At 47.5% G+C, this 19,962-nt stretch overlaps 1 protein-coding gene and 1 non-coding gene across 2 annotated transcripts in view; both read left to right on the top strand.

Annotated features, from left to right (window-relative positions):
* Positions 1-6,759: 6,759 nt before the first annotated feature.
* Positions 6,760-6,841, top strand: TRNAL-AAG. Its single transcript has one exon. It is a non-coding gene; the product is annotated as a tRNA-Leu (tRNA).
* Positions 6,842-7,118: 277 nt separating this feature from the next.
* Positions 7,119-19,962, top strand: part of POLR3E (RNA polymerase III subunit E) — a 38,482-nt gene continuing 25,638 nt past the window's right edge. Inside the window, exon 1 of the mRNA XM_036279792.1 lies at positions 7,119-7,139. The gene's annotated coding sequence lies outside the window, so the exon portion shown is untranslated. The remainder of the gene's footprint in view (positions 7,140-19,962) is intronic.

Here is a 19,962-nt window from a genome sequence, read left to right as displayed (position 1 = left end):
GAAAACAAGCAGATATTTATAGCCGTATTGGCCAGGGGTGACCTCAGTAAAGTCAATTTCCCAGCGGTCACCAGGAGCTGTGCCTCGTTCTCGGGCCCTGAGGTCTGTTTTTTTCTCAAGGGTGAGAGTTGACTTGGGCACAGGCAGGGCATCTCCTTATTTCAGGCTCTGTCCATCTGTTGAGGTTTGGGACATAAAAGTTCTGGGCTATGAGACTAGAGTTTAGTCTTGCCAAGGTGGGTGCCCTGATGGAACTGAGGGATCGGCTCTCGGCCTAGGGCCGCAGGCAAGAGGATCCTCCCGTCGGGGAGAAGTCTCCAGCCATGTGGCCCCTGGTTGGAGTTGAGCCTCCATCCAAGTTCTTCCTCCTCTTGGGTACAGGAGGGCTCCTTGGGGAGGCTTTTCCCCGGAAGGACTGGAAGGATCTCTAGTGGCCCCACTGGTCTTAGGACAGCCTCCTTGGCTGTCTGATCGGCGAAGGCGTCCCCCTTAGCTTCAGGGGTGTCAGAGTTCTGGTGGCCCCGGCAGTGGATAATGGCCACTTTTGTTGGTAGCCAAATGGCCTCTAGGAGGGCAAGAATTTCTTCTTTATTTTTGGTGTTTCCCTCCTGAGGTTAGGAGTCCCCTTTCTTGGTAGAGGGCCCCGTGGACATGGGCTGTGGCGAAGGCATAGCGGCTGTCAGTGTAGATGTTTACTGACTTGCCTTTCGCCCCTTAAAGCCTGAGTGAGAGCAATTAGTTCAGCCGTCTGAGCTGAAGTCCCGTGCCCTAGTGCTGGGCCCAGATGACCTTGTCTTGTGTGACTGCCGCCGGTCCCGCATACCGGACTCCTTCCCGGATGAGGCTGCTCCCATCTGTACAGAGAGCATGCTCTGGAGTTGGGAGAGGGCCCAGATGACCTTGTCTTGTGTGACTGCTGCTGGTCCCGCATATCGGACCCCTTCCCAGATGAGGCTGCTCCCATCTGTACAGAGAGCATACTCTGGAGTTGGGAGAGGGTTGTCAGTTAGGTCAGACCTCAGGTTAGTTAGAGTCTCAGGAATGTCTGAGCAATCATGAAGGGGAGCCTGAGGATCATCGTCAGGCAGCAGGGTAGCTGGGTTGAGGGCAGAGGTCTTCAGGAACTGGATTCAGGAGGAGTCTAAGAGGAGTACCTGGTATTGAGTGATCCAGGTGTTAGACATCTACCTCTTGGGTATAAGAGGGCTCTTTGGGGAAGCTTTTCCCTGGAAGGACTGGAAGGTCTCTAGTGGCCCCACTGGTCCTGAGGAGAGCCTCAACAGAGTGTGCCCCAATAATCTGGAGGTCTTGCCCTAGGGTCAGCTTGGATGCTTCTTTAACTAAAATAGCAGTAGCTGCTGTGGCTCACAGGCAGCCGGGCCACCGGAGGCTACCGAGTCTAATCTCTTAGATAAGTAGGCAACTGGTCTCTTCCAGGGCCCTGATGACTGGGTTAGGACCCCTTTGGCAATGCCCCGAGTCTCAGAGAGGAAGAGCTGAAAGGGCTTAGTGACATCAGGCACAGCTAGGACGTGCCTCTGCGCAGACATTAAGGCCATTTTTAGTTTCTCAAAGGCCTGTTGTTCTATCTCAGTCCAGGTTAAGGCATTGTCTTTCCCCCTGTGCTGGTAAGAGAGGCTTAGCGATCTCGGCAAAGCTAGGGGTCCAGAGGCAGCAGTACCCTACAGCCCCAAGAAATTCCCGTACCTGTCTCTTGGTTGTGAGGGTAGGGATTTTCATGACCGCCTCTATCCTGCTACTGGGGAGCGACCGTTTTCCTTCTTTGAGTCCATAACCTAGGTAGGTCGTGGTGGTGGTGTATAATTGAGCTTCTTGGCCAAGACCCGATACCCTAAGTGTTCTAGCTCTAGTAGGAGAGCCTTCGAGGCCTCCTCACATTCAGGAAGAGAAGCGGCTGCTAGAAGCAAATCATCTACATACTGTAGCAGGGTGACGTGTTGGTACCTTTCCCGGAACAGTTGGAGGTCCTTGCTCAAGGCCTCATCGAAGATGGAGGAGAGTTCTTGAATCCTTGAGGCAGTCGGGTCTAGGTCAGTTGTCCTGAGAATCCCTTTCTGGATCAACCCATTCGAAGGCGAAGATGGGGTGGCTGAGAGGCGATAAGGGAATTGGAAAGAAGGTGTCCAGTATAGTAAACACGGCTGGGAGGGATCAGGCTCAGAAGCATGTAAGGGTTCGGAACCATGGGGTGGATGGTTTCCACCCGAGTGTTTACTTCCCTTGAATCTTGGACCAGCCTAAAATCCTCAGTTCCAGGCTTTTTAACCGGCAAGAGGGGAGTGTTCCAGGCCAACTGGCAAGGTTTTAAAATACCAGCTTCCCTGAGTCTATTAATATGCATAGTTTGGCCTTTATGGAGATCGGGTATTGGCAGATGAGGTCCTTAGGTTTCTGTTGCCCCCCCCCCCCCTTTAGGGCAGTCCTTTTTCCAATGACCATATTCTTTGCAGTAGGCACACTGGTTAGGGTCAGGAGGTGGCCGAGATCGTTGCCTAGGTCTCCGTGGGGCTGGCCCTGTGTTTTTAGGCCTATTTCCCTGTTGCCCTTTTTGCTTCTCTTGAAGAGCGGCTGTGATTACTCTTGTGACTTTTTTAGTACTGGCCGTTTCTGGGTATTCCTGGTTGTTAAATACCTCTGAGCTATTTCAACTAACTCACTAAGATTCTTTCCTTCCAAACCCTCTAATTTCTGGAGTTTCTTCCTAATGTCTGGGGCCGACTGGGTGACAAAAGCAATATTAGTTGCCCGTCTATTCGCAGGGGCCTCTGGGTCTATGGGAGTAAAGAGGCGATAAGCCTCCATGAGACGGTCAAGAAAGGCCGCTGGGGAGTCCCCTGCGGTTTGACCAGTCTCGCTTACCTGAAACAGGTTAGTTGGCTTTTTGGCTGCTCCGCGGAGGCCCTGGAGTAGAGATCGGCGATACTGGGTTAAAGCCTCCTTACCTTGATCAGTGTTCGGGTCCCAATTGGGTCGGGTAGTTGGGAGGTAGGCTCCTATTTGGGCCGGATCTGTGACGGGTTGACCGTCTGGCCCAAGGACAGATTTTGCTGCCTCTCTGTGGACCCTGTCCCTCTCCTCGGAGGTGAACAAGACCTTCAACAATTGCTGACAATCATCCCAAGTGGGCTGATGGGTGTGGAAGACTGTCTCTAGGAGAGAGATTAAAACTTGGGGTTTGCCCTGGCCGGTTTGGCTCAGCAGTTGGAACGTCGGCCTGCGGTACAGAGAGACCCGGGTTCGGTTCCCGCTAAGGGCATGTACCTCGGTTGCAGTTTGTCCCCGACCCTGGTTGGTCGTGCAGGTGGCAGCCACTCGATGTGTCCCTTCACGTCAATGTTTCTCCCTCTCTCTCTTCCTCTCTCTCCCTCCCGCTCTATCTGAACAAAGAATGGAAAAATGTCCTTGAGTGAGGATAAAAAAAAAACAACTTGGGGTTTATCAGAGAAGGAAGTGTTCTGTTGTTTCCAATTATACAGGTCGCTAGTTGAGAAGGGGACATAAACCATGAAGGGCCGAGTCTGGTCTCCACCGGTGGTGGAGCAACCTGACGGAGGGGCAGGATGGCAGCCGAGGAGTCTGGCGCCTGCAGAGGGGGGTTAGAAGGGGTGCCGCCACGGGTATGGGGAGGACTGAGCGGCTGAAGGGCTTCAGCCTCTCAAGCAATGGCGCCAGGTGGCGGTGGCCGATAAGGGGGTGGCCCCACAGGGTCAGTGAGGGGGTCTTCTGGGGGACCTGAAAGAACAGGGTAAAGCCTTTGGGAGGGAGCAGGAGCCGAGGGCTTCTGAGGCTTCTGTGGAAGCTGGGCAATTAAAATCTTCTCCCTATTAGGGTACAAACATTTCTTAATATAATTAGGCTTGTCAGTAGCTATGTCGTTCCAAACATCAGTGTAAGGAGTTTGGTCTGGGTGTCCGGGAGTCCCGTAGATGACGCCTCGAACTGCAAACAAAGAGCTTAAGTGAAAAGTGCCCTGGGAGGGCCAATCGACCTGGAAAGTGGGCCACTCCCATTCACACAAAGTGCGCAAGAATCCAGGGTCTGCTGAGATGCTGTAACCTGAGGCGCACTTGGAAAAGTCTGAGAAGTTATCAAGGAGACATTGAAGAGGGGTCCCAGGTCCTGAAGGTCCCTGACCCATTTTGAAGAACACAGGCCGACACAGCACAGAAACACAAAACACAAAAGGTAAAAGGACAAACAAATAAGACAGACAGAAAAACAGCAAACCGAACCGGGGCCAAAAGCGACGTCCCGCTATGGCCCTGGGGATGGATCTCTGTGCAGCGTCCAGCAGATCCACTTCCCCTCACTCTGCAGAGTTTTCAGAAACAGACTTACCGAGGGACGACTGGTCTGCTGAACCGAACCTGGGCCCAGGGTTTCCAGATGCTCTCCAGATGGAATTTGGAGTGGAGACAATTCCAGGGCAGAATGGCGTCTGGGGCGGAGGAAAAGTCTTCTCCGAGGCCTTCCCCTAGACTGCCTGTCTGCTCCCCGGATGGACCTGTCTCCCGGGGTCTGAGGAGGTCAACCCACCGATGTGGGGGACCTCGTTTGTCTATCACCCTGGGGCCTCCAAATGTTGTAGACCAACGAGACAGACCAGACTCACACTCCGAACTGGGTTCAAATTAAGAGAGTTTTATTAGCCGCTTGGCGACTGTCCCATCCTACACAGAGGAGAGAGCAGCCCCGAGCTCAGGGGGTAGGTTGCTTATATAGTTGTCTTAGCCCCTGTTAAGGAATTTGGATTAAGGGTATGTGAGCGAGCAAGCACGTACAGAGGCAGATATTTGCACTTAGCTGTTATGTCCGAGGGAACAATCAGTCTCTGTGTACACAAAGCAATGGTTATCTACACAATACAGTAGTTATCTATTAGCAGATAGTTCTTGCCATTCCCTTAAAATCCAGGGGACAAGGTCCTGTGTTTGTCCTTTACAGTTCTTCCCTGTATGTCTCTGGCGCCCCTCGAGCTGCCTCCCCTCCAAGCTTAGAGGGAGAGAGTCCGATAAGTCCGTGCGCGGGCCCTTTAAGAGGAGCTGCCTGGGGCTCCAGCCGCCTCAGCCTCCCTGAGCCTCAGTTCCCACTGGTTTTTCCAGCCAGAAGTGATGGGGATTCTCTTCCTGGCACTGGAACCCTGAGTGGGGTGCCTGGTGTGGGACGGGGACCCCTCAGTCCTCAGGGAGGACCTTCCCAGCTGAGGTATCCTCCTGATTTTTATCCACCACTGTTATAACTCAGTGCCATTGACCCAAACTCCCAGAGGCCTTCACGACAACCAAAGGGGTTGTCAGTTTACTCATTTACTGAAGAACATTCTTCACTAACTAATCCCTAAGTAATCGCTAACCCTGGGGTAATAACTAACCCTTGAGTAATCCTGGGGTCGGCGCCAGGGATAATCTATTGAAAACATCTTGACCTTTGAGATGTCTGGGAAACTGAATAACAGGTAATTAACTAACTGCTAAATTCCGCTTCTGTAACATGCTTGCTTACACGTAGCACCCCTCTTACAAAATCCTATAAAAAGGAGCCATTTTAGCTCTCCGCCGCCGCAGTTACTCCTGTGTGGGACATACTGCAGGTGCCTGTGGACTTAGCTCAATAAACTCCTTTTGTTAAACCCCATCTCAGCGTCTGAGTTTGGTCGATCTCCTGGGTTACAACACCACATGTGGGTGTGGGACCAGCTCGTCCCCTCCACCCTTCTACCATCTCGATGTGGCTGCTGCTTTAATTCCGTAGTTGTAGGACTTCCATTCAGCTCAATTCCAGGCAGTTTTGAATGATGATTGTTCTGTAGTTTAGTTGTAACTTTGATGTGGTTGTGGGAGGATGCGATACCGAGTTTGCCTACGCCACCATCTTGACCGGAAGTCCTTTTAATGGATTTTTAAAAGCACAGCATATTCATACCATTCCCTATTTAACTTTTAATAAAAAGTACTGTATACACATAAAGAATTGGTGATGAGAATTAAAATTATTTTTTTCTATGTACTTTTTCTGTATTTTAAATACCTATGTACATCAATATGGATAGATATTTAAAAATAACAGAAGGGTAAAAAAAACAGTCGATTGTAGATAACAGTATGATCATATTTATGTAAAAAACCATAGTCAATAAAAACAAAACATCTGTTTTCTACAGATACATCTGTATATCCATATGAATATATCCATATAAATTCACAGCAAAAGATACATACAACTGATAGTAATGGTTACCTCTTCGGAGGGGCATAGGATGGGGGTCCAAAGTTTTTTAATACTTTGCAATAATTTACATATCATTTGTGCCCAGACTCTCTGAGCCCTAGGAAGTTTGAGGGGGAGAGGGAAGGGGACTGTTACTGCCTGAATCCATCATTCCTCCCTGAGATTCCTTCCTGGGTCGTGTGGGTTAACCTAAGGTCTCCTGCTTAACCACTGAACTCAGAATACAGATTCTTCAATTGCCTTTTGCTCTAACACCCATTTGGAACAAGTCTGGGTTTAAATATCTGAGTAAATATTTTCTGTTCACTACATGGTACACACCCAGAATTGGAATTTCTGGATTATATGCAATTCAACTTTTAATATTCAAAGAATGCCATACTACTTTCCACAGTATTTCTAAATATTACTTCTACAATCAAATAAAATAATGTATTGTTATAATAAAATTGCACTGCAATTTCTCTCCAAGGTATTAACTAGGCCTCTGGGAGAAGTATGTGGCACCTAGGTAGCGTGGCCGAGCGGTCTAAGGCGCTGGATTAAGGCTCCAGTCTCTTCGGGGGCGTGGGTTCGAATCCCACCGCTGCCAAGCACTCTTCCTTTTGTCCCTAAACAGGGTTTTGCCGTTTTGCGGGCGCAGCAGCGCCCCCTGCCGCCAGGCACAGCTCGGGCCGGGTGAATGGAGCGGCGGAGGGGGCGGGCCAAGCGCGCCAGCGCGGGGTGTTGTGGGTAAAAGGAAGCGTGGGGCCGGCCCAGCTCACCCCACGTGTCCGCTGGAGTTTCTCACCAACAACATGGCTGCTGCCTGAGCGGGGAACCGGGCCGCCGCCACCTCTGCAGACTGCGGGAGCCTGGCCGTTGCCGCCGCCCGCGCGGCCGCCGCAGAGGTGAGCGCCGCGGTGCCCGCGGCCGCCGCGCTGGAGCCGGCCGCTCGCGAGGTGGGCCGGGGCGGTCGGCGGGGTAGGCCGGGAGGCCGCGCTGCGCCCAAGGGCCGGGGCCGCGAGGCTGGGCGGGAGGCCGGGCAGCCTGCCCCGGACCCAGCGGGCCGCGCTCTCCGCCCTCCGCCCGGAGTCGGGAGGCCGCGCCGCCTTGCCCGTCCTGCCGGCCTTCCTGCGGATACCTGTCCCGAGGCTGCGGGAGTCCCGCCGGCGTGGCGGCCCGTGGCGGCGGCTGCGTGGGGTCCTGACCACTCGCGAGGGAGGCGAAACGCACTGGGCCGTGCGGCGGGGCCGGGAGGGGGCCCGCCCGGCCCGCGCTCTGCGTTCGCTGCTTCGGGCCGTCGCCGGCGTCCTGGGGCCCGCGTGCGCGGCCGGCCTGGCCGTCGGTCCCAGGCGGTCATGGGGCACGTCGGCCGACCTGAGTGTGACGGCCCTTCTGGTCCCTCTGCCCGGAGTCGTCGTGCTCGGGCCGCGAGCGGAGGTCTCCGCAGTGGCTCCAGTTCCTCGTCTGCGCGATGGGCCCCCAGACCTCTCCCACCTCCCCGGGGTGTGGTGAGGGCGGAATGGGCCGCGGTCGGGAGGGGACCCCGCCTGCGCTGGCGAAGCGTCGTCTCCGACCCTCCGACCTGGAGAAAACAGATGGCCAAGTTACAGTGATTGGCCCTCGCCGTGGTCCCTGGAAGTCTGTACTGCGATGACCAATCCGGAGATGAAAAGAAAGAGGGGTACCCGCAACCTGGCAGTTCCAGGTGGGCCGCGGTGTTCGGCGGCAAACGCAGGGTTTGAACCTGCGCAGTTCCGGCCCGGAGCCCGGGCTCTTGCCCACTGTACCATACTGCCTGTTGGTAAGGAGGCCGCGGCGCAGTGGCTAAGGATGCGGGTGAGGATCTTTGCCATCAGCCAGACCCAGGTTTCCGTGCCGGCTCTCCACTCTCCAGCGCGGTGACCTGGCAAATCAGCCTCAGCCGGTTTCCTCATTTCTTATTTGAGGGTGATAATTTTTGACTTTTATAGGGCTATTAAGAAGATTAAATAAGAATGTATGTGAAGTCCTTAGAGAAGGGACTGACGCTCATTTATGGCTCATTCGTTCTTTAGAAATTTTTATTTAGTTATTGATTGGTGTTAGAGAGGAAGGGAGGGAAGGAGAGAAACTTCGATTTGTTGTTCCATTTATTTATGTATTGGTTGATTCTTGTATGTGCCTTCACCGGCAACCTTGGTGTATTGGGGTACCAGCTCTAACCAGCAGAGAGCAGCTACCTGGCCAGGGCCTCAGTTAGGTCTTCTTGCTCCCTAGGCCAACTCTGCCTTTAACAGAGTTGGAAGGATGACTCAGAGAAGGGAGGGAGATGCCTGGTTCTAGGGGCATAGAGCCAACTAGAAGCCAGGCCTTGAGCCTGCTTGCCCTCCGGGTCCTTTCCCCTTCACTCCATTGTCTTTGTCCTCTCAGACCTCTCTCACTCCCTCCAGTAGCTGGAGAGCTTTTGAAGTTGCCTCTGCTTTTCTGATTGGCTGACAGGTTAGATTCCTGGGTACAGCATGGATACACCCAACTGTGGCCTTCAGGTACCTCCCCTGCTCTGGACCCTGTCTTAGCTTCACCTGGTGTCCTTGTCCCCTTTCCATTTGTTGAGCCTTTCACTGTTGGGGGAATTTTCCATGGAGCTGCTGCCACAGTACCCTTGTGGCTACAGAGCTCCCTGTTGAAGCCCAGGTGGTCACTGCTGTTGTGGCATAATCTGGCTCCTGGTGGCTGGAAGCCTGCTCCCTCCTGGGTCACAGCCCTTGTCTGTTCTCGAGTGTCCATGAGGCCCAAACCATGAGTCCGGCCCTCTGGCTGGGGCCTGAGTTAGGATCTCTGGGTTGAGGTTTTGTGACTGCCTGATTTCATGTACTCATGCTCTAATTTATTTTTTGTACTATACTGTGTATACTTCATGCCAGGCATTGTTAGATATTGGGAGAACTGTGTGAATTAAAAAAAGAGACAGAATAATCCCCTTAACAACTTGATTAAGTAAATGTAATTATATTCACTTTCTGCTTGAAGAACGAAGAAGCCCTGATCGGGTTTATATTCTAGAGCAAAAGATAGACACGTAAGCAAATTGATTAGGTAGTTCCAGGTTGTGAGAAGAACCACATAGGAAATTGAAGAGGGAGATGCAGTAGTGACTGGGAAGTGTTTTGGGGTGGGGATGCCTTTTTAAAAAAATATTCTTTTCTTTTATTGATTTTAGAGAGAGAGGAAGGGAGAGAGAGAGAGAGAAACATCGATGAGAGAGAACATTGATTGGCTGCCTCCTGCATGTTCCCCACTGGGGATCAGGCCCACAACCTGGCATTTGTCCTGACCAGGAATCGAACTGGTGACCTCTTGGTGCATGGGTTGGCGCTCAACCACTGAGCCACACTGGCCGGAGAGGGTCAGGATGCTTTAAGATGGAGTGGTCAGGGAACCTATCTTCTTCTGGAGGGAGTGGTGGTAATATCTAATGAAAGGGAGCCAGCCTCGGAAAGACCTGGAAACATGATGTGCAGAGGTCTTGCGGCAGGCTGGGGTTTGCAGGCCCAGCAAGTGGCCACCTGGCCAAGTGGATGATAGAAAGGCAGGAGCAAGATCATAGGACCTCAAACTCCACGGAAGGGAGTTTAGATTTTGTTCTGTGTGACAGTCGAAGGGTTTTGAGCCGGGGGATGATGTGATTTACTTTTTTGTGAGGATAATTTTGGCTGTTTCTAGAATTGGAGGTAGGAAGGAGGGGCTATAGGAGCACTTGTGGGAGCAGTACTTTTCAAATTGCAGGTCAAGATATATTAGTGGGATGTGAAATCAACTTGAGATATTAATCAGCATTTTTAATTTTAATGAGTGAGACTAGAGAGCATCACTGCCTCGTATAGAGTGGGGACAATTATGGTTGTAAAACCTTGTTTTCGTTATGTGATTGTATGTGTGTTCTAGGTTGTTTATATGAAATTGATTTATTTTTTATCTTTTTTTTTTTTTTGGTACATGCTCCTAGCAGGAACTGAACCCAGACTCTGGTCCACAGGCCGACGCTCCAACCGCTGAGCCAAACTGGCCAGGGCTGAAATGGATTTCTTACTGTGGGTCTTAGGTTGAAAACTTTTAAAGCTACGGAGTTGGATGGGATGGTGGATGAAGGGAGGTGAAATCCCTGTTTTGATCCCGTCAGATGTCCTGTCTGGAGGAAGGAGCTCCTCTGTGACTGGGGAGAGGCCCGCCGAGCCCAGCAGTGTTTGAGAAAGCCTCTAATTGGGAATGCTTGCGTCTTGGGAGCCTCCCAGGCCACACCTGTAGGTCCCCAGTCTCTCAGTTGTCCACAGAGCCAGCTGAAGACATCTGTGACCCCTGGAAGCCAGGGAAGACAGGTGGGGTCTTTAGCTGTCCCAACTATCGCCCTCTATCTAGTTCTTAGAAGGCACCTAAAGCTGTGGGTTTGGGGCTTCAGGTTTTCACCCCATCTCCTGACTGTCACAGTGGCCTCTCTCTTGTCTGCTGTTTGCCACCCACCACAGGATCGTTGTCTACTCAGAAGCCCTGGGAAGTTCCTTATTGAATAACATCCCTGTGATTCGTTTACTCAGACAACCAGTGTGTGTCGAGTGCCTGCAGTGTGCTAGGCACTGGGGGTACAGCAAGGGACAGCATAGACCAAAACCTCTGTCTTCGTGGAGCTTACAGCTTAGTGGCAGTGGGGGGTGGGTACAGGTAATAAAGACAGAGCTGTAAACTGTCACAGGTGGTATATGCCATGGAGAAAACCTGAGCTGGGAAGGGGGGTGCAGTTTTTAATTGGGTGGATAGGGAAGGTCTCAGTGATGAGGTAACATTTGAGCAAAAACCTGGAAGAGGTAAAGGAGGGAGCCATGCTGTTATCAGGGGTTAGAGCAGTTAGTTACCAAAGCCCAGAGGTGGGGCAGGGGGGAGAGGAGAGAAGGGGCTGTGAGGCCTGAGGTGAAGGCAGGGAGGGGTTGTTTCTGGCCCTCAGAGGGTGGTCAGGACTTGGATTTTTGTTCTGACTGAAATGGGAGGCCTTTGAGGGTGGAAGAATGACATGATGTGACTTGCTTTCAAAAGCATCAGTGACTGGGGTTGAGCAAAGACCATCTGGGACAAGGGTGGACGCAGGGAGCCCAAGTAGGAGGCTGTGGCTGTAATACAGGCTGGAGATGAGCTGGCTGGACTGGGGAGGCGGCAGGGGGAGCGACCAGGTCTCAGGCACTTGAGGGTAGAACTGACAGGATTTGCCATTGTGGGACAAGAGGAAGAGAAGCATCAAGGATGATGTCAGCGTTTTGGCCTGAGCAATCTTAGAGGTCAGAACGTGTATTTGGAATAAGTGAGATGATTTCACATGTTGGCTGAGAAAAGGGTCTTACTTAGGTGACATTGAATCCTGTGGTGAAGGTATTGTATTATGCCCATATACATATTGTATAGTTCAGGTCTTCAGTGGACTATACAAAAACTGTCCGGGTCTTACCAAAAGTAGAGGTTTGGGGACTGCTGAGATCGGAGGGTGCCCAGGTGCCTTGCAAACAAACCATCTCCTCCCTTTGTTCATATGGAGCATCAGCTCAGCTGAATGACTCGCCCTTCCTCCTGCAGACTTGCAGCCGTCCCTCCTCCAGGTACTTGAAGTGTCACCGGAGTCCCTCCTTTCCTCTGCTCTCATGGCTCCTCCAAATTGTTCTATCCTTTTTTGTTGTTAATTTTTACCCGAGGATATTTTTCCATTGATTTTTTTAGGTAGAGTGGAAGGGGGAGAGAGAGAGAGAGAGAGAGAGAGAGAGAGAGAGAGAGAGAGAGAGAGAGAGAGAGATTGAGATTGGTTGCCTCCCACACCACCCCCTCCCCTGACCAAGGTGGGGGAATTGAATTTGCAATCTAAGTATGTGACCGGATTAGAACCCACTGCCCTTTAGTCCATGAGCCCGATGCTGTAACTGCTGAGCCAAACCGGCCAGGGCCAAATCCTTCTAGTCTGTAAGGCAGTGGTGGGGAACCTTTTTTCTGCCAAGGGTCATTTGGGTATTTAAAACATCATTTGCGGGCCATACAAAATTATCAGCTTAAAAGTTAGCTTGCTATATTTGGGCAGACATTTAAATAACTCGCCCCTAATGTGATGGCTGGAACCGCTTCTCTTTGGTGAAGCTGTGATGTCAGCTGGTGTTGATGATGTTGCTACACCCAACTGCTTTTCCAGGTCTGTGTTGGTCAGTCTGTAATGCGGTTGACTTTGCGATGGTAAATTTTGAAAAGAACTGCTTGCAGCAATAAGTTGTTTCAATAAGTCTAGTGCCACCTGGCACATACAGTATTACAATATTATTGACTAAATTCCCTATACTGTACCTTACATCTCCATGGTTGTTTTGTAACTGCCTGTTTGAACTTCTTAATTGCTTCACCTTTTTCACTCATTCCCCACCCCCCTCCCTTCTGGCAACCATGCCTTTAGTCTTTGTTTCTATTTCTGTTTTGTTTGTTTTGTGTTTTAGATTCCACGTGTAAGTGAAATCATATGGTATTTCTCTTTTTCTGTCTGACATCACTTAGCATAATGCCCTCTAGGTCCATCTGTTTTGTTGCAAATGGCAAAATTTGATTCCTTTTGGTGGCCAAGTAATATTCCATTGTATACATGTACCACATGTTCTTTATCCAGCTGTGGATTGATGGACACTTAGGTTACTTCCATATCTTGGCTAAGGCTTCAGTGAACATAGTGGTGCATATATCTTTTGGAATTAGTGTTTTGGATTTCTTTGGATAAATACACGGAAGTGGGATTATTGCATCAGATGGTAATTCTATATTGAATTTTTTGAGGATGAAGGCTTTCCAAAGTGTTCTTTCTCCATAGTGTCTGTGCCAATCTGCAATCCTACGAACAGTGCACGGGGGTTCCCCTTTCTTCACGTCCTCACCAACACTTATTTGTTGCTTTATTGATGATAGCTATTCTAACAGGAATGAGATGCTATCTCATTGTGGTTTTAATTTGCATTTCTCTGATGATTAGTGGCATTGAGCATTTTTTCATGTCTTTTGGCCATTTATATGTCCTCTTTGGAGAAATGTTTATTCAGGTCCTCTGCCCATATTTTATTTGGATTGTTGTTGTTGTTTTTGGGGGTTGGTGGTGGTGAAGTTTGTATGAGTTCTTTATATATTTTGGATATGTAGCTGCTTATTGGATGTATCATTGGCAAATATCTTTTTACATTGATTGGGTAGGTTGTCTTTTCGTTTTGTTGATGGTTTCCTGTACCGTGCAAATATTTTGTAGTTTGTGTAGTGTCATTTGTTTATTTTTTCTTTTGTTTCCTTTGCCTGAGGAGACATAGCCAATTATACATATATATATAAAACTAAGAGTGATGTCCAAGAGTTAACTGCCTATGTTTTCTTCTAGGAGTTTTATGGTTTTGGGTCTTAACATTTAAGTCTTCAGTCCATTTTGAGTTTATTCTTGTATATGGCAGAAGAAGGTAGTCCAGTTTTATTATTTTGCATTTGTCTGTTTAGTTTTCCCAACACCATTTATTGAAGAGACTGTCTTTATCCCATTGTATATTCTTGCCTCCTTTGTCTTAGGTGTGGGTTTATTTCTGGGCTCTCTGTTCTGTACCATGGATCTGTGTGTCTTTTTTTATGCCAGTCCATGCTATTTTGGTTGGCCTTGCAGTATAGTTTGATATCAGGTAGCATACCTCCAGCTTTGTTCTTCTTTCTCAAGATTCAGGGTTGAAAGGGTTAGTAATGTTTTAATAAAATTAAACTCCATTCTGACCAGTTATTCCTGCACATAAACACCCGAGCAGTTTTCTAAAAAAAACCTGGGACTGAAACCCAGAGGAACCATAAAGATAAGGGGTTAGGCCCTGGCCGGTTTGGCTCAGCGGTTAGAGCATCGGCCTGTGGTCCAGAGAGACCCGGGTTCGGTTCCCGCTAAGGGCATGTACCTCGGTTGCAGTTTGTCCCCGGCCCTGGTTGGTCATGTGGGTGGCAACCACTCGATGTGTCCCTTCACATCGATGTTTCTCTCTCTCTCTTTTCCTCTCTCTCCCTCCCGCTCTGTCTGAACAAAAAATGCAAAAATGTCCTCGGGTGAGGATAAAAAAAAAGATAAGGGGTTAGCCCTGGCCGGTTTGGCTCAGCGGTTAGAGCATTGGCCTGCGGTCCAGAGAGATCTGGGTTCAGTTCCCGCTAAGGGCATGTACTTCAGTTGCAGTTTGTCCCTGGCCCTGGTTGGGTCGTGTGGGTGGCGACCACTCGATGTGTACCTTTCATGTTGATGTTTCTCTCTCTTGCTCTGTCTCCCTCCCGCTCTATCTGAACAAAAAAATGGGGGAATAAAAAAGTCCTTGAGTAAGGATTGGAAAAAAAAAGATAAGGGGGTTAATGGTGGCCTTGAAGAACTTGGAGGGACCATAAAAAGAAAGAGATTAATGATTGCCCTGACCTCTGCTGAAGCAGACTCCTTACCTCTGAGACAGCTTGTGTCAGCCCTGGCACCAATTAAGCAGCGCCAAAAGAATGTAGGTTTTTTTTTGTTTTTTTTTTATGTAGTTTTTTTGTAGTTTCTGTAGTTTGTGCCTATATAAGCCAGAGAACAAAGAAGGCTTGGAGCTGAGCTCTTTTGGGTTCAGCCCGCCTGCACTCAGGCTCATGCAATAAAGCCATTTTGCTCTACACTGGCCTTGCGTTGTGGATGTGATCTCCCGCCACTCAGACCTTTTAAGGGTCTTTTGTGGTCCCCTGTAAATTTTAGATTACTTGTTCTAGTTCTGTTAAAAATGCCAGTGGTATTTTGATAAGAATTGCATTGAATGTATAGATTGCTTTGGGTAATATGGAAATATTAATGATGTTAATTCTTCCTATCCATGAACACGATACATGCTTTCATTTATTTTATCTTTTAAAATCTCCTTCTTCAAGGTCATATAGTTTTCTGAGATCGGGTCCTTTACCTTCTTGGTTAAATTTGTTTCTAGGGACCTGGCTGGTTTGGCTAAGTGGTTAGAGTGTTGGCCATTGGACCAAAGGGTTGTGGGTTCAATTCCTTGACCCTGGTTGGGGTTGTTTGGGAGGCAAGCAATCAGTGTGTCTCTCTGAGACTGATTTTTCTATGCCTCTCTCTCCCTCTCTTCCACCTTATCTTTTTTAAAAAAAGATTGCTCTGGCCGGTTTGGCTCAGCAATTAGAGCATCAGCCTGCGGACCAATGAGTTGCGGGTTCGATTTGGGTCAAGAGCACATACCTTGGTTGCAGTTCATCCCCGGCCCTGGTCGGGTTGTGTGGGAGGCAGCCAGTGGTTGTGGCTCTATCACATCGATGTTTCTCTGCTTCTCTGCTTCTCTGCTTCTCTCTCTCTCTCTCTCTCTCTCTCTTCCCCTCCCCTCTCTCTTCTCCCTCCCACTCTATCTGATAATAAGTGGAAAAATATCCTCAGGTGAGGAATAATTAAAAAAAAATCAATGGAAAGGCATCCTCAGGTGAGGATTAACAACAGCAAAACATTTATTTCTAGGTATTTTATTTTTATGCAATTGTAAATGGGATTGTTTTCTTAATTGCTCTTTCTGATAGTTCATTATTGGTGTATAAAAATACAACCGACTCGGCCAGTGTGGCTCAGTGGTTGAGCATCGACCTATGCACCAAGAGGTCTCCAGTTTGATTCCCAGCCAGGCACATGCCCAGGTTGAGGTTGGTGTGCATACAGGAGGTAGCAGATTGATCTCTCTCTTTCTCATCAGTAAAATCATATTAAAAAAATTTAAAAATGCAACCAATTTCTGAATATTAATTTTATATTCTGCTACTTTAATGAATTATCAACTCTAATAGTTTTTTGGTGGAATCTTTAGGGTTCTCTACATAGTATCATGTCATCTGCAAATAATTAGTTTTACTTCTTTCCAGTTCATGTGCCTTTTGTTTCTTTTTCATTTCTGATTGCTGTGGCTAGACCCTCCTTGACCTGTCTTGTTCCTGATCTTAAGGAAACACTTTTAGCTTTTTCTCACTGAGTATGTTGTTAGCTGTGGATCTGTCACATATGGCCTTTATTATGTTTAGTTATGTTCCCTCTATTCCCACTTTGCTGAGTGTTGTTATCATAAATGGATGCTGCATTTTGTCAAATGCTATTTCTGCATCTATTGATATGATCATGGGCTTTTTATCCTTCAGTTTGTTTCTGTGGTGTATCATGTTAATTGATTTGCTGATATTGTACCAGCCTTGCATTCCAGGAATAAATCCCACTTGATCATGGTATATGATCTTTTTAATGTATTGCTGGATTTGGTTTGCTAATACTTTGTTGAGGATTCTAGCATCTGTGTTCACCTGGGATATTGGCCTTTAGTTTTCTTTCTTTGTAATGTCTGTATCTGGTTTTGGAATCAGGGTAATGCTGGCCTCGTAAAATGAGCTCAGGAGCCTTCCCTGTGCTTCATTTTTTTGGCATAGTTTGAGACGCGTAGATGTTTGGTAAAATTCTCTGAAGCCATCTGTTCCAGGATGTTTGTTTGTTGGGAGTTATTTTTATTACTGATTTAATTTGATTTAGTAGTTATCAGTCTGTTTACACTTTCTGGGTGTTTGTTTGTTTGGGTTTTTTGTTGTTGTTGTTGTTAATCCTCACCTGAGGATATATTTTCCATTGATTTTTTTTTTTTTTTTTTTTTTTTTTTAAAGTGATGAGCTAAGAGAGTTCTCCAGGACTTTTATTTTTTATTTATTTATTTATTTTATCCTCATCCGAGGACATTTTTCCATTTTTTGTTCAGGTAGAATGGGAGGGAGAGAGAGGAACAGAGAGAGAGAGAGAAACATCGATGTGAAAGGAACACATCGAGTGGCTGCCACCCACACAACCGACCAGGGCCGGGGACAAACTGCAACCGAGGTACGTGCCCTTAGCAGGAACCGAACCCGGGTCTCTCAGGACCGCAGGCCGACGCTCTAACCGCTGAGCCAAACCGGCCAGGGCATTTTTTTTTAAGAGAGAGTGGGAAGGAGGGCAGGGTAGAGAAAAACATCATGTGAGAGAGACATAATAATTGGTTGCCTCCCACATGCCCCTCCCACCAGGATTGGGTATTGAACCCAAGACGCTTCACTGTGTGGGCCGATGCTCTAACCACTTGGCTACTGACCAGGACACATTTTCTGTTCTTGATTGCAATTTGGGGGATTTTTGTTTTAGGAATTTAGTATCCATTTCTTCCAGGTTGTCTCATTTGTTGGCATGTAGTTGTTGTATTTACTTAATAATCCTTTTTATTTCTGTGATGTCAGTCTTCATGTCTCTTTCATTTTCGGGGTCATCATGTTTTCATTAGTTTCAAGATGTCTTTTGATATCTCTTGAAATTGTTGTTAACCCATTCATTGCTTAGTAGTGCATTATTTAGCCTCCAGGTGTTTGTGTGTTCTTTAGTTTTCTTGTAATTTATTTCTAGTTTCATAACATTGTGATTGGAGAAGGTGCTTGGTATGATTTTAGTCGTCTTATATTTATTGAGACTTGTTTTGTGGCTGAATATATGGTCTATTGTGAAAAATGTTTCAGGTGCACTTGAAAAGAATGTATATTCTACTGCTTTTGGGGGAAATGTCCTTAAAATATCAATGAAGTCTATTTTGTCTAATGTGTAATTTAAGGCCACTGTTTCTCTGTTGATTTTTTGTTTGGATGATACATTGATGTCACTGGGGTTTTGTTTTATTTATGTATTTATTTATTTTTACCCTTACCCGAGGACATTTTTTGCATTTATCTTCAGATAGAGCGGGGGGGGGGGGGGGGGAGAGAGAGAGAGAGAGAGAGAGAGAGAGAGAGAGAGAGAGAAACATCCATGTGAGAGAGACACATCAATTGGTTGCCTCCTGCATGTGCTCCTACCAGGGCCGCGGATTGAACCTGCAACCCAGGTGCATGCCCTTGATTGGGAATCAAACTGTTTGGTCTGCGGGCTGGGCCAAACTGGCCAGGGCTGGATTCCTTTCTCTTTATTTCTTGTATATTACTTGTAGATTTTTTGGTTTGCGGTTATAACATGCTTCATGCATAGCAAGCTATGTTTATAGCAGTCTTTTTTATTTTAAAAAATTGTTTTCCTTTCTTTTTTTTATCCTCACCCGAGGATATTTTTGCATTTATCTTCAGATAGAGTGAGAATAGAGTGAGAGGGAGAGAGTGGGAAGACGTGAGAGAGAGAGACATCAAGTGGCTGCCACCCACACGACCCCAACCAGGGCCAGGGACAAACTGCAACCAAGGTACTTGCCCTCAGTGGGAACCGAACCCGGGACTCTCTGGTCTGTGGGCTGACGCTCTAACCGCTGAGACAAACCGGCCAGGGCTCTTTATTGATTTTAGAGAGAGGGAGAAAGAGATAGAAGCATCGATGAGGGAGAACATCGATTGACCGCTTCCTGCATGCCCCCTACTGGGGATTTGGCCTACAACCTGGGCATGTGCCCTGACCGGAGATTGAACTGGTGACCTCTTGGTGCATGGGTTGACACTCAACCACTGAGCCACACTGGCAGGCTATAGCAGTCTATTTTAAGTTGATAGTCCCTTAAGCTCAAACACATTCTAAAATCACTATAATTTTTACACTCCCCCTCTACGTTAATGATGTGGTCATTTTTTAACTTCTCTTGTGTGCTGCTCTTAATTTGTTATTGTAATTACACATGATCTTACTACTTTTGTCTTTTAATGTTTGTACTAGCTTTATAGTTGGTTAAGCCACTGCTTTTACTATGTGTTTACCTTTGTCAGTGGGCAATTTTTTCTCTATATATTTTCTTACTTATATTTTTGACCAATTCTTTTCTGCTTAAAGAAGTTCCTTTAGCTCAGCCGATGTGGCCCAGTGGATTGAGTGTCGTCCCATGGACTGAGGGGTCCTGGTTCAGTTCCCTGTCAGGACACATGCCCAGTTTGCAGTCTTGATCCCCAGTAGGGGGCATGCAGGAGGCAGCCAATTGATGGTTCTCTCCCACATCAATGTTTCTATCTCTCTCTCTAAAAAATCTATAAAGATATATTTTTTAAAAAAGGAAGTTCCTTCAACATTTCTTGTGACACTGGTTTAACGATGGTCATCTTCAGTTTTTTTCTTATCTGAGAAGTTCTTTATCTGTCCTTTGATTCTAAATGATAGCCTTGCTGGATAGAGTAGTCTTGGTTGTAGGTCTTTGCTTTTCATCACTTTGTATGTTTCATGCCAATCCCTTGTGGCCTGAAATGTTTCTGTGGCGAAATCAGCTGACAGTCTTTTGGGAGCTCCCTAGTGGGTAACTGTCTGGATAACTAACTGTCTTTCTCTTGACTCTTTATGATTCTCTCTTTGTCTTTAATTTGCCATTTTAATTATGATGTGTCTTGGTGTGGCCCTCACTGGGCTCATCTTGTTTGGAACTCTATGTTTCCTGGGCTTATATGTCTGTTTCCTTTGCCAAATTAGGAAACTTTTAAGTTATTATTTCTTCAAATAATATCTTCCCTTGCTCTCTCTCCTTCTGGGAGCCATATGATGTTAATTTTGTTACTCTTGATGTCCCAGAGTAACAAACTATCCTGTTTCTTTTTTTGGATTCTTTTTTCTATTTGCTGTTTTAATGGGTGTTTTCTACTACTGTGTCTTCCAAATCACTGATTTGATTCTCTGCCTCATCTAATCTACTGTTGATTCTATCTAGTGTA

This window comes from Molossus molossus, unplaced genomic scaffold (assembly GCF_014108415.1).
Source record: "Molossus molossus isolate mMolMol1 unplaced genomic scaffold, mMolMol1.p scaffold_m16_p_3, whole genome shotgun sequence".
Taxonomy (NCBI): Eukaryota; Metazoa; Chordata; class Mammalia; order Chiroptera; family Molossidae; genus Molossus; species Molossus molossus.
Note: the sequence above shows the minus strand (reverse complement) of the source record. Positions and strands in the feature narration are given on the sequence as shown.